At 37.1% G+C, this 10,708-nt stretch overlaps 1 pseudogene; it reads right to left on the bottom strand.

Moving 5' to 3' along the window:
• Nucleotides 1–403: 403 nt before the first annotated feature.
• LOC113279308 lies at nucleotides 404–2,974 on the bottom strand (annotated as a pseudogene).
• Nucleotides 2,975–10,708: the final 7,734 nt, after the last annotated feature.

Here is a 10,708-nt window from a genome sequence, read left to right as displayed (position 1 = left end):
TTTTTCTTTTTTATTAGTTGAACCCCGATTTCCTTAATCAATCAGACAACTAAACTCTCTAAAACTCAGTGTCTGTTGAAACCACCGGGAAAGGTAGAAAATGTTGCCGGAGAAGAAGAGAAGACCAAATGTATAGGTTTGACTGACAGGGCAAAAATTGTGCAGGGACAAACGAATTTTGTCCTCTAGCGTTGATGTGTTCTAGTGTTATTGGCTACATAATAAGCAGTTGAAAACACTTTGACCAAGCCCAAAAATATCACCTTGTTGGTGTTTATTACTAGCTGCAGAATTGCTGCTGTGCTGAACATGCTTTACTTGTGGATGTGAGGTTGCTTTAAACAAACAATGAAAACATTTGAAACATCCAAAATCTTTCCATCTGCAAACCTTAAATTATTGACTATGAAGCAAGTGCATATGCCACAGTTTCCTTGTAGGCGTAACACCTAGAAACAGCTATATGAGCACCAAGCCCAAAAATACATAAACCTGCTAATAACCAGTAGTAATAATCAAGGCGAGCTCTATTAAGATTATCCCCCAACCATTCATCTCCATTTTTTAAACTCACAAATTGTACAATTGAGATGACAAAGCTGCTTAAAAAACTCCCAACACCCATAATGATCAGATAAACTGCAGCTCCCATACTTTTCATCTCATCAGGCATTTGATCATAAAAGAATTTTTGTAAGCCAACGATGGCAAACACGTCTGCAACTCCTAATATTGCATATTGAGGCAGTAGCCAACAAACACTCATAGGAACTGTTACATTGGGTTGATCAATGAGACCATATTGCGTAGCAACTTCAACTCGTTTTGCCTCTACTAAAGCTGCTATTGGAACTAGAATTCCAACCCCGATTCTTTGAAGTATTGTTATTCCGGTCTGGATTCCAGTCCACTTTCTTGCCATTGGAACTAGAATTCGATCGTATATCACGACTGTGGAAATTATAGTATCACTTGAAGTGAAGCTGAGGGTATGCGGAAGTTATGAACCACCGTTCTATCCATTGTACTTCCTTGCTTAATGCCAAACAAAAATAGGACGGATTTATAGGTTTAGGGTTCGTACCTAGAGCTAAGAGAGAACAGACTGTATTAGTCAGTGAAACAACCAATTCTCATGGCAAACTAAATCAGAGAAAAACGAAAAGAAAAAAATACCTTCATCAATGAAACCCTAGGTTTCAAATTCTGAATTCATTACAAAATCAATCACCAAAATCTCTCCTTGCCAGTGATAGAAACCCACAATTTGACTGAATCTCTATTGCTGCTCGAGAAGGAAAGTAGACGAAGGTGTATCTTCTTGTGCATCGACTACGGCGAAAGACAAGCAACTCAACCAAACAGGGACTAAACGAATTAGGAGCTTCACTTCTTCTACTTGGGTAACAGAGCAAAGACTCCAGTCATTTTTCGTGTCACCTGAAGGATTTTGAAACAGACAATCATCAACTGGCTAGATTCTCATTATACTTTCATACACTCATATTCGGGCATCAGCCTTCATGAATCTACTCATTAAACCCAATATATACACTAAACAAGAAGCTATGCGTTGCCAGCCCTACAGTGTACATCCGGGCTGACAAGAAGCCGTTTAGCACATTAGAAATAGTATATCCCATGTGCAAGTCAATTGTGCGGGTGCGCGCACCCCTTTTCCCCCTCCTGGACATACTGAAGTCAGTGAGAAGGGGGTCTGGACAAGGTATGTTGTGTGCCTCTCTTGTTTACTCATCATAGTGGGAGTAAGAATCCGTCCCTTTGATGCTGAACCAGCATCATCTCGGTTTTCTTCCTCATACAATGGAACCCCATCCTTTGAGACACAGCGATGGCGTTTACGGTATGCTGCAACAAACACTTGTATGATTCGAACAAATGGACTACCTTTAGGAACATGACTACGATAGAATCGTGAACCTAACAAAAAGATAACCAGTGCAAATACCATTGCAACTGCGGGTAGACCAAACCCGATCATCCAACCTACATTTTCTTGAATGTAAAACACAACTAACATACCAACCAAGGATCCACTACAAATTCCAAAGTACCACCAATTAAAGAATGAACTTTTTGCTTTCCTTTCCTCTGGAATACTTTCGTCGAATTGTTCCGCGCCAAATGTTTGCACACATGGTTTATGTCCACCCTCTCCTATTGCCACAAGATGCAGCGAGAAGAAGAACACCCAATAATGAAATTTTAGTGGAATCAAAGTAGACACAGAAAGCGTTAACATAACTAGTCCCTACATTTAGAAAAACCCCAAATCAAAATCTCAAGCAAATGTCTCAAGAATGTGTGACTATAATCAACAATTGTAACTAACTTCAACTGAAACATAGTTCTACATTTAAAATTGACTCAGAAAACAGAAACATAGAAGGTCGAAGGTATAACCCACCATGATATAAATGATAGAAGAGATGAGTATTGTATCGAATCGGCCTAAGTAGGAATCGGCAATGATAGCTCCTAAAATTGGAAGCAGAGTTGCTACACCTGACCAAACGTTGACCTTCTGCGCAGCTTCCGCCGTGGACTGACCCAGTACATCAGTGAGATAAGTAATAAGGTTTCCAGATGTTCCAGCAAATGCAAATCTCTCTGCAACTTCAACACCTAACTCATGCCACACAAAATTGGAATTCTTAAAGGCTGAAGTAAAACATACATAGTTGAAATTTGAACAGTGATCAGAAAGATGGGGGTGGATGAACTTACCGATGATATAAATCGCTGATTTCCATCCTCCCTTAATGACTTGAACTGGTTTATGATGATCAATAGATATCTTCAATCCTACTCCTTGATCATCGTCTTCGTCATCAACAAGAATATTATTATCCGTCAAGAGTGGGTATTTTGTAGAATCCTCCATTTTATGTATAGACTGTTTGGATGATGAAAATGGGAGAATTCGATTTTAACGAGTTTTTTCTTTTTTTATTTCAGGTATACATACATACATACAGTAGCGGTGCTTGTTGCTTAAATTTTTATTAATATAACGTTGGTCACGTCGTTACAACTTACAACGAGGATGATGCGAAGTCCCATATACATGTACTCACTTTTTTTTAAATTTTAAATCCCATGTATGTATATGTTAAGGTTCTAAAAGTAGTGCGAGACGATATATGGACTTTAAAACGATAGAGTTTTACAAATCGTAGGAAGTTTAACTGAGTTGCCGAATGCCTTGTTTTTACAGAACTCTATTGTTAACAATCTCTAAATATACGATAGAAGATTTTCCATGGAAGAAATTTTGGCAAGTTAAGAACATCCAACCCAAGATCCATCTTTTCTTATGGAGAATTCTCAATAATGGTATTGTAGTAGGGAGCAGAATGAGGAAGATTTATACAGATATAAATGTAGTTTGTGTTGAAAGATATGGAAGATATGGAAATTATGACCGTATATTTGATATTATTCCTGTTTTCATAGGCATGTATAGTGATAATTAGTTTGTATTTTCCCTTATCTTATTTCCTTTATTGTGCTAACAATCTTGTATAAGAACTTTTGTAACCTCTTTTTCAAGATTATCGAATATAATTTCTCTTATACCAGAATATACATGCCATGACTAACTTTGTCATGGCATCAAAGCCAGAGAAGATCTAAAATCCATCTCCGCTGCATCAAGACAAATCCTATTTCAGTTCTCGTGTCGAGGTATCATCTGTTTCTTCACCCTTTTCAGTTACAGACTCATTTATCCTTTTATCTTGTATCAGTAACCCTAGAATCGTTGAGTAAGCTATGTCGAGAGAAGAATCTTCACCTATCACTGCTAAGTTAGATGGAACCAATTATAATCATTGGTCCTTTCTTATGAGAAGTTTTCTCAAAGGAAAGAGCATGTGGAAGTATATTGATGGAAGAGAAACGTGCTCAAAGCCAGTCAATACCAGTGGTAAAGACAAAGATAAAGACAAAGATAAAGTTGATGAAAAAGATGCTTATGAAGAATGGGAGATCAACAATCACAAAATTCTTACGTGGATAGGCAACACAGTGGTTACATCTATAAGTATGCAACTTACAAGGTTTGAAGTAGCCAAAGAAGCTTGGGATTTTATTGCAAAGAGATATACACAAGTCAACTTTGCTCAAAGGTACAAGCTTGAACAGGATATCAGGTTGTTGGAACAACAACCAGAACAATCAATCCCAGATTTTCATTCTGAGATGTCTCTCATACGGAACCAGTTAGCTCTCATAGAACCTAAGTGGACTACAGATGCACCAATATAAGAGAAGTTTAGAGAAGAATCCAAATTAGTTCAACTGTTGATGGCTATAAGGGAAGAGTTTGAATCAGTTAGAGCATCCATTTTCCATCGATCTCCGCCCAACCGTAGAAGCTGCTCTCTCTGAACTCATTGTTGAAGAGATTCTTAAAAGAATCAAACCTGATGTACCAGCTGTGTTTTCAGTACCTTCGAACTTTAATGCTCATTTTAACTCACAGAAAAATTTCTCTACCTATCGTGATTTATCACAGGTACAATGTCACAATTGCAAGAAACCTGGACATCTTGCAAGGAACTGCACAATGCCATCAAATACATCAGCATCAAACTTCTCTCAAGGCTCAACAACTCAAAGTGCTTTACCTCCACCACCGGGCACACCTCAATGCAGATATTGTAAAGCTTTTGGACACACAGTTGGAAACTGTACTTCACCATCCTCTAGAAACATGAGAAAAACGAGAAGATTCAATGGCGCATCAACACACTACACTGCAGCTCCAATAATGACAGTACCAGGTTCAGAACAGGCTCATGAACAACTTAACTATGGATCAAATGGTTTAGCAACACAAAAAAATCTGGCTGACATCCAAGAAATGCTCAAACAAGCTTTATCAATTGGTAACAATCCAACAACAGCTACTGCATTCTCAGTCCCCATAGGTATCTTTTTAACTGAATGGTTCCTTGACTCAGGATTATCAAATCATATGACATATAACTCAAATCTTTTTGAGAAAGTACATCCCATTTTGACACCAAAGATTCATACAACAGATGGATCAAAACTGTCTGCTAGTCATATTGGTCAAATCAAAGTTTCAAACAAGATATATGTTCCTGATGTACTGCTTGTTCCTAATATCAAGATGAATTTGATATCTATTGGTCAGGTTTGTAACCAAGGGTTTAATATTCATTTCACTCCATCTGATTGTTTTATACAGGATCCCAAGACAGGGAAGCTTGTTGGGATAGGCCGTGGAGTTGGTCGACTGTATCTCCTAGAGTCTTTCATTATTCTTGATCAACTCAAGAATCCAGTCGTTGCTGCTGCATCTACCTTGTCTTCCATCACCTCTCCATTTTATTTCTTGGCACTCTAAGTTAGGTCATGTTTCCTTTTCTCGTCTCTCTTATATGATTAATAAAGGTCTGTTAGGGAATGTTCCTCTAGACAAAAAACCATATTACATTGCTTGTAAGCTTGGTAAAAAATCTGCTCTTCCTTTTAATAAAAGTACTTCATCTTCTACTGCACCTTTTGATCTCATCCACTCCGATATTTGGGGGAAAGCTCCCATTGCTACTAAGGGAGGGTCATTATATTATGTTATATTTATTGATGACTTTACTGGATCTATCTGTTTAGTTCAAGATCATACTTTCTTAGAATATACACTGAATTCTCTAAAATGGTCAAAACTCAGTTTGGCAAAGTCATTAGAGTCTTTAGAGAAGATCAAGGAGGTGAATATATCTCTAACCCTTTCAAAGAACTTCTCAAATCTGAAGGCACTCTTCTCCAGCTATCATGTACAGAAACACCAGAGAAAAATGGTGTTGCTGAACGAAAACATTGTCATTTCATTGAGACTGCTAGAACTCAACTTCTTTCCTATTCTGTTCCATCAAATTTCTGGGGTGAATCTGCTCTCACTGCAGTTTATACTATCAACCGAGTCCCAACCATTCTTATAGGAGGTATATCACCGTATGAAAAGTTGTATGGTAAGAAACCAAACTACTCTGAACTACATATTTTTGGGTCAACATGCTTTGTCCTTCTTTCAGAAAGAGAACGTAGGAAGCTCAGCAAAAAGACCTCTATGTGTGTGTTTTTAGGTTATGGTATAGACCAGAAAGGGTATAGATGCTATGACCCTGAGAGTCGCAGGTTACGTATCTCTCGTCATGTTACCTTTTGGGATAAAATACCATTCTGGTCTCTTCCTAGTGCTAAGTCATCTTCTTTAGAAAGTTTCACATACATAGATCCTTTTGATGATAATACTGCATCAAATTCCTCCTCATCAGTTGATTCTACCACTATCACTCCTCTCATACCTTCTACCGAAGTTGCTGAAACTGATACAGATCACTTTATGGACAATTCTGACAATGCAAGCCCAAATGGGAATCCTGAGACAGAGGTTAGAACATTGCCTGCTCGTAATCGACAACCACCGGCTAGGTTTTCTGATTACCATTGTTCTTTAACAACTCTTTTATCTATTCATGAACCAAAGAATTACAGAGAAGCTTCATTAATTCCAGATTGGCAAGACTCAATGGGAGATGAGTTAACTGCACACAAGAAGGCTGGTACATGGGATATGGTAGACTTACCTCCAGGAAAACATGTTGTGGGAAGTAAATGGGTTTACAAGGTTAAAACAAAGTCAGATGGTACACTAGATCGATGTAAGTCTCGTCTTGTAGATCAAGGTTATACTCAGGAATATGGGATAGATTACGAAGAAACCTTTGCTCATGTTGCTCGTATGAAAACAGTCCGCACTCTTTTAGTTGTTGCTTCAGCACGAAAATGGGATCTACATCAGATGGATGGTAAGAACGCATTTCTCCATGGAGACCTTCATGAAGAAGTCTACATGCGTCCACCCCAAGGTTTGAATCACTTGCCCAATCAAGTTTGTAAACTTCGTAAACCCCTATATGGTCTTAAACAAGCACCACATGCTTGGTTTGAAAAGTTCTCCACAGCTATTATCCAGTATGGTTTCACTCAAAGCCCATATGATTCAGCAATGAAATCTCACTTAAATTCCTGCTTTGAAATGAAAGATCTTGGTCTCTTAAGATACTTTCTTGGAATAGAAGTTGATAGATCATCTGATGAATATTTTATATCTCAAGTCAAATACGCATCTGATATTATTCTTCGTGCTGGGTTAACTGATAGCAAAATTGCAGAAACACCACTTGAACTGAATGCAAAACTCAACCTAACTGATGGTACAAATCTTTCTAATCCAACTATGTATCGTCATCTTGTTGGTAGTCTCAATTATCTGACTATTACGAGACCAAACATTAGTTATGCAGTACATATTTTCATCCAGTTCATGTCCGCTCCACGTACTTCCCATTTTGCTGCAGTCCTTAGAATTATACGGTATTTAAAAGGCACTTTATACCAGGGGTTACATTTTTCTTCTACATCAGATCTTCGTCTTCGTGCGTATACAGACTCAGATTGGGCAGGGGATGTTACAGATAGACGTTCTACCACCGGATACTGTTTGTTTCTAAGCAATTCTCTAATTTCATGACGCAGTAAGAAACAGTCAGTAGTTTCTCGCTCTAGTACTGAGGCTGAGTATCGAGCAATGGCACATACTACTTCTGAGATAGTTTGGTTAAGATGGTTACTGAGTGACATGGGCATTCACTTAACTGAGTCGACTCCTCTTTTCTGTGATAACAAAGTCGCTATTCACATTGCTCATAATGATGTCTTTCATGAACGTACAAAACATATAGAAATAGACTGTCATTTTGTACGTCATCACTTCAAAGCAAAGACCATTGTCATGCCTTATGTTCGATCCGAGTTCCATCTTGCAGATATCTTTACGAAGTCTCTACCTTCTCCTAGGATGCATTTTCTGATAAACAACCTCAAGATGTGTTCTGCACCATCTTGAGGTTGAGGGAGGGTGTTGAAAGATATGGAAGATATGGAAGTTATGACCGTATATTTGATATTATTCCTGTTTCCAAAGGCATGTATATTCTGTGATAATTAGTTTGTATTTTCCATTATCTTGTTTCCTTTATTGTGCTAACAATCTTGTATAAGAACTGTTGTAACCTCTTTTTCAAGATTATCGAATATAATTTCTCTTCTACCAGAATATACATGCCATGACTAACTTTGTCAGATCGCAGATTGTGTAATAGGGCAATTGAATCTTTGGAGCATTTATTCCTCTACTGCCCCATTGCTCAATCTTTTCTGTTTGCATCTCCCCTGAATCTCAGAATTGATGAAAATTTAAATTTGTCAGTCCATCATTACATCAGATGCTGGTTGCTAGAAGGAGGTGATTCTTCTAAACTTAAGTTGGGTGCTTGCCTTTTTGTACTTTATGGAAGACAAGGAATAACATTGTCTTCAATGGAGGCACTGCTAAGATGCAGTCGATGCTTCAGGAAGGGTTATATTGGTACAACAAAGATTTATGACTCAGGATGTCACTGCTCTTCCAACAGAACAAGATCTTATAGATTCTACCTCTACTGTGTGGACTCCTCCTGCTTACCCGAAAGTCAAGATTACCTTTGATGGAGCTGCTGGCTCAAAAGGATATGCTTGTGCTGCAGTTGCTAGGAATCATATTGCTGGTTTTGCAGGGTGTCAGACTAAGGTCTTTGATTATAACTCTCCGGTTGAAGCAGAAGCTAATGGTGCATTGGTGGGTATTGATACGGCTATCAGTAATGGTCACAACCAAGTAATAGTTGAAGGTGATTCCCTTATTGTGATCAATTCTCTGAGATACAACAATTCCCCTATTCCTTGGCGAATCAAGAATACTATAGCTAGAATAAGGATAAGTTAAGTTTCTTCTCTTCGATTGAGTTGAAGTTTAAGTTCATCAAAAAGGAAGCCACTACTATGGCTCATTCCTTAGCAGCTTATGATGTTGAAAACCATTTGTCTAATCAATGGTTTATACATCCTCCTTCGTGTATTGCTCATTCCTTAAGTGAGCCTTCTTCTCTGTTTCAGTTTTTGTGGGTTTTTTTCTTTGTAACCTTCAAAACAAAATAATATATATATATATATATAAATAAATATATATATATACGCAGGCCTTTCTAGAGATTGCTAAAGAACAATAGAAGTTTAACTGAGTTGCTAAACAAGGCCCTTCATGTCCTTAGGTCACAAAACATTTATAGATTGCTAAAGAGCGAGTGTTATTCTTTTAAGATCTGTTCAAAAGAGTTAACAACACAATATTCCATCTTGGCTCATTCTAACAAGTCAGGTTCTACATACATTATTCCATCTAATCAAAATGATCTTATCTCTCAAGCACATATGAGGAAATAAAGTAATATAAAAATGGAATCGTTTGCTTCACCAGAACTAAAAGGATATCTTGTCATCTTTTATGAAAGAATGCTGGATAATTTTTGGAGCATCAGTCATTTTATTCAGAATATCTTCCCATGAGGTAAATTATCAGCTCACTTAAATAATGCTCACCTAGATTTGATTCATAAGATTGAGAATATTGTAGAGCCAATAAACTTTTGACCAATTTCTTTGCGTAATGTGTTGTGTAAAATTGTGGCAAAGTTATTATCAAATAGACAAAAACACATCTAAACAAGTTTATATCCTGAGATCGAAATGCATTTGTGCAAGGAAGACTAATTAGTAGTAAGTAATAATATTGGCATTCCCAAAGAACTCATCAATTCTATGAAGCAATCAGGACCAAAGGAAGTCGTTTTTGCATTTAAATTGGACATGTCAAAGGCATATGATCATGTATATGGGTCCTATTTGAACTAAATGTTGCACAAAATACAAATTCAAGGACAAGCTCATGATTTAATTATGGAGTGTGTGTACACTGCCTCATTTTTCATTTTTCTAAATGGTACTCTGCAAGATTATTTTCGTACTTCCACGAGATTTAGACAATGATGTCGGTTGTCTCCATCATTGTTTATCATGCACTCTGAAGGTTTATCTCTTTTGATGGAAAATGCATAGTGTCAGTATTTCTGTCTATATTGTCCATAAAATTAACAATACAACTCCCAAAATTAGTTATCAGATATTTGTGAATGACTTATTATTATTTGGTAGTAATTCAAAGGAAAATGTTGATCATTTGAAGATAATTTTTGATGGTTACTCTTCTAATTTAGCTAAAATTATCAATTTTAGTAAGTCTGTTGTATACTTCAGTAGAGCATCAATGAGTACAAGAATGAATTATACTATTAAATGGTTGAGGTTAAAAGAGACGGAATTGGAGGAAAATTATCTTGGTACTTACCTTCCCAAATAAGATTATAAAGTTGATTCATATGAATTTATTATTTCTAAACCGTAAACTAGCTGGCTGGAGGCAACATTTTCTTAACCCTGCTATAAGGACAAATTTATCTCAATCTGTGCTAAATGCCATACCGATGTTCGCAATGGGTGTTTACTTGTTACGAAATTAATCAAATTTCAAATATACAAAGGTCTTTCGGATGAGGTCATCCGTGGAAGATAGAAAACTTAATTTTATTAAGTGGCCTTCAATTTGTAAGTCAAAATATGATGGCAGCATGGGCGTCAGTGATACAGAATTTTTTTAGAGCATAGCTCGGTTGAACTCACCAAGCATTGGTATGCCAAGTTTGGTTATCACATTTTA

The sequence above is a fragment of the Papaver somniferum genome, chromosome 5 (assembly GCF_003573695.1).
Source record: "Papaver somniferum cultivar HN1 chromosome 5, ASM357369v1, whole genome shotgun sequence".
In the NCBI taxonomy this organism is placed as follows: domain Eukaryota; kingdom Viridiplantae; phylum Streptophyta; class Magnoliopsida; order Ranunculales; family Papaveraceae; genus Papaver; species Papaver somniferum.
This window is presented reverse-complemented; position numbering and strand designations above follow the sequence as displayed.